This window comes from Otolemur garnettii, unplaced genomic scaffold (assembly GCF_000181295.1).
Source record: "Otolemur garnettii isolate 467f Iridium unplaced genomic scaffold, OtoGar3 scaffold00004, whole genome shotgun sequence".
NCBI lineage: Eukaryota > Metazoa > Chordata > Mammalia > Primates > Galagidae > Otolemur > Otolemur garnettii.
Genome location: NW_003852399.1, coordinates 6,822,396 through 6,826,795, shown reverse-complemented (window position 1 = coordinate 6,826,795; position 4,400 = coordinate 6,822,396).

Below are 4,400 nucleotides of genomic sequence, written 5' to 3'. Positions count from 1 at the left end.
TGGTTAGGGCTTGGTCTTTGCTTCTGAGATGATGCCATGTTGCTGTGTTCTGACATGACAGAAGGAACAGAAGGAACAGCTCAGTCCCTCAAGCCCTTTTACACAGGCACGAATCCCACGGCCTAACCACGTCCTCAAGGCCTCACCTTTTAGAGACACAAACTTTCAAACCATAGCACTTGATTTATTCAAAGTTGCATAGCTAGTTAGCAGTGGAGCTGGAATTTAATCCCCAATCTGGGCTCTTTCTCAATATAATCCCAGTGGTCTTCAAACTCTGTGTTCCCAAGGAACTTTTCTCAGAGCAAAATCAGGTAGAAGATAAAAAACAAGGGAGTCGTTCTACCTTATAATACGTTCCCAGTGAGTCATGCATTTTGAATTACTTGTTAGGTAAATTGTATTTATTAATTAATTCAGTGGGGTTGAGTTTGTCCACGTATACTCTTGTTGCAAGCAAGACCCTGGGTAACCCTTTCTGGGTCTGCAAAATGGGGATAACTAAGCCTCCCTGGGAGGTTGAAGTTGGGTTTAGAGGAGGAAGTGGTGGCAAATGCCTGGCACACAGGAGGCACCAAGTGACTGGTGGTCACTACTAAAATCTCACTTGATCTTAGCTAAAATACTATGATACTGAGGATTAATTTCTCATTTAAAAAAATGGCTCAAGAGGGCGTTGCTTTCTTTAAAGACATCAGAATCCAGATGAGGCTCTGAGGCTCTCCAGCCCTGCATGGGAGAGAAGGCCCACCCACCGGGGAGAGAGGGAAGGGTGTGGAGAGACGTGCACACCTGTTCTCCTGAGCCAGCCACGCTGCAGGCTGGGAATTCTGAGATGGGGCACTTGCAGTAGCGCAGTGGCTTCTTATGCTTTGGGAAATTCTCCAGTTCCATGGCCCCTGCTGGCAACTCCAGAGGAGCTCTTTCAGTGCCTTGGAGGGTAGAGGGCTAGGTAATGCTTACTGTTTCTAAATTTCTTTCTCAGTGGCTACCTTGAAAGGCGTGTCTTTCCCTGGATTTGGACTGGGGAAAGCTGAGTGAGGGAAGAGGGGAGGGAGAGGAAACACTTTCATTCTCTCACAGCTGCTGCTCAAAGCAAGCTGTTTTTATTTATTTATTTAGTAGAGACAGAGTGTCACTTTATCGCCCTCAGTAGAGTGCTGTGGCATCACAGCTCACAGCAACCTCCAACTCCTGAGCTTAGGCGATTCTCTTGCCTCAGCTTCCCAAGTAGCTGGGACCACAGGCTCCCGCCACAACGCCTGGCTATTTTTTTGTTGCAGTTTGGCCAGGGCCGGGCTCGAACCCGCCACCCTCAGTATATGGGGCCGGCGCCCTACCCATTGAGCCACAGGCACCGCCCAGCAAGCTGTTTTTAGTTTCTTTCTCAGATCCTCTTCCCCTTGCTGCTGCAAATTTCCATATGGATGTCCTAGAAAAGCCACAAGGTGGGCAGTTAGTCCCAGGAGGGAGTGTCTGTTTGTGTTCCTAGCCGGTGAGGAAAAGAGAAGGCGAGTTGCCAGGAAGGACCTCTGGGCATGAAGGCATTTCCCATGCAGAATAAGGCACTTGGAGAAATGGCATATGCCTTTGGGCTCAGCTAAGCCAAGTGAGGCCAAGTATGTTGGAATGTTTATTAGAGAATGTAAAAGCTGGAAGGGATTCATAGTCCTAATCATTGATTTAGAAGCAGAGCATTCTAGATCTGGGATGTCGGAGATATTCAAGGGTGCCGAGAAGCTGTGACTTGCCCCAACAGGTATTTCTTGGAATATATTAGTGAAGGCACTTGGCTGCAAGGGAAAGAAATGCAAGAAAGTTGAGGGAAAACACAAGAGTGGAGGAGACTTACTGGCCCAGGTGCTCAAACAGCCCAGGGGTGGATCTCGGGCTGTGGACACAGCTGTAGCTCCTACCTCCCTCTTTCTTTCCACTTCACATCCTTGCTCACCTCTGCACTGGCTGACACCCCAGGAGGCTTTCTGCAGCAGGGACACAGATGGCCACTGGTGCTTTCTTATGTTCACTGTCCCCAGAGATGGTGATCCTAGGAAAAAAGGGGAGAATATCAACTCCAGCCTACGTAGCAGGAACGACCGGGCTTGGGTCACAGGCCCATTTCTTGAAGCAATTGCTCCATCCAAGAGAACTGTGATTGGCCCCATCTCAGAAATCGTAGCCTTGTTAAGGAAAGTACCATGTCCTTCCTCCCTTCTACAGTGATAGAATTTTTGCCATAGTGGTGTGTGGTAGGTAGAATAATCCCTGCCCAGATGTCCACATTCTGATTCTCAAAACCTGTAAATATGTTTCATGGCAAGGAGGGGAGAATTGAGGTTACAGAATGAATTAAGGATGATAATCAGCTGGTCTTAAAGAGAGTCTCCTGGACTATGTAGGTGGGACCAGTGTAATCACAGGGTCCTTAAATGGGGAAGAGGACAGCAGAAGGGTCAGAACCAGGGAGAAGGCATTAGGACAAAGGTTCACTGGGCAGTTACTTGCTTTGAAGATAGAAGGAGACCATGATTTAAAGAGTGCTGGCCAACTCTAGACACTGGAGCCTCCAGAAAGAACCTGGTCCTGCCGACACCTCGATTTTAACCTGGTGAGACCCACGTTAGACTTCTGACTTCTGAAACTGTAACATAATAGATATGTGTCATTTTAAGCTACTAGGGGTGTGGTGATTTGTTACACAGCAGGAGGACACTAATACACTGCCCCAAATAGGAAAGACAAATGCTTAGCCTTCTTTGGAGGTCTAAGGAAGCTCTTGGCCATGACTAAGCTCTGGGCATAGCAGATCACTTGTGTGGCAGCTCCTGGGGATCTCCGGCTCTCCACACTTCTTCATTTTTCTTCCTTCCTGCTGCCTAGACGTGGATGCTAATTGGATCATGAGAATGAGGCCACACACCTGGGAAGGTGGGGGCATGCTTGGAAGGGAGAGGCATATGCTGGAAGGAGCAGAGCCACAAGACCAGCCTTGGAATTCCTCCCTCCTTACTTTGACTTGAGCTTGAAATAGACTTCTATCTTGTTTAAGCCACTGTTACTTTGATTGTTTTCTTTCTTTTTTTTTGAGACAGAGTCTTACTTGGTTGCTCTCAGTAGAGTGCTGTGGCATCACAGCTCACAGAAACCTAGCTGGGACTACAGGCACCCACTGCAATGCCTGGCTATATTTTTGTTTTTAGCAGGCCGGGACTGGGTTTGAACCCACCAGCCCTGGTACATGCGGCTGGTGCCCTACCCACTGAGCTATGAGCACTGCCTGACTTTGGATGTTTTCAGCACTCACAGCTAGAGCCAATCCTGATGATTGTAGAAAGAAAAAGTATAAATGCTGACGTTTAAGGAGAACAGTCCCAGGGTCTACACACCCCGGGGTGGGGCCTCCCAGCCCTCGTCTCCATCCTGCCTCTTACCTTTGCTCTTGGGGTCTGGTAGGCTCCCCTAATCATTACTGAATCAGCTTAGTTGTCTGGACTTGTGTGACCTGCTGAGCACCCCTGATCCAGTTCTGGCCCCAAGGAACTCACTCCCATCCTGGCTGGTTCTTCTCTTGCATCCCACCCAGAGAAAGTTAAATAAAAACACAAGATTTAATTAGAATAGAAGACCTTGTCTAGGTCTCTGCTGTGAATTCAGAGGAAAGCATAGTTATAATAGCTAACATCAATTATTGAGCACTTCCCAAATGAAAGAAAATTAAGCACTCTATTTTTTTAAACTTTATGTAACACTAGTGTTATCTCCCTCTATAGGTAAGGGAGCTGAAGCTGTATTAGCAGAGAAGTTTAATTTATCTAAGGTCACTCAGCTGCTAAGTGGCAAAGCCAGTGTATAAACCAGGCAGGCTGATTCTGGAGCCCATGCTGTGACATTAGTGTGCCACTTCCCAAGCCCAGCTACTTTCATCTTATGAGTAGCACTTCACACGTCAGAAGGTTTAGACAGTCGTGGGAATAGCTCAGGGCACCAGGGAGGGCTGTCATATACGGTTGGGTGGACTGCGCACTGCACAACTCAGGAGGCCCCACGCACATTGTCATCCATGTTAATTGCAGCCCCTGGAGTTGTGCGGTGGACAATCAGCACGACTGCATGTGGCAGCTCTGAGGCCTTGGGGCCTGCACCAGCCAATAGCAGGAGGTCACATGGAAATGCCAGGGGCTCAGTTGGGGAGCTATTAAAAACTGCTGGGGTGTTGGTGTTGAAGATTAGGAATCATGGAGATAAGCCAAGGTAATGGGAGACAGGAGCGCAGAGGACTCTTGCTGGACAGCCTCACAGCCTGCTGGATGGTTCTGTCAGGCTTAGACTGCACTAGATGACTCTTTAAAAAGGATTAGTTTTTCATATCTTAAAAATAATTCATGCTTGTTGAAGGATTT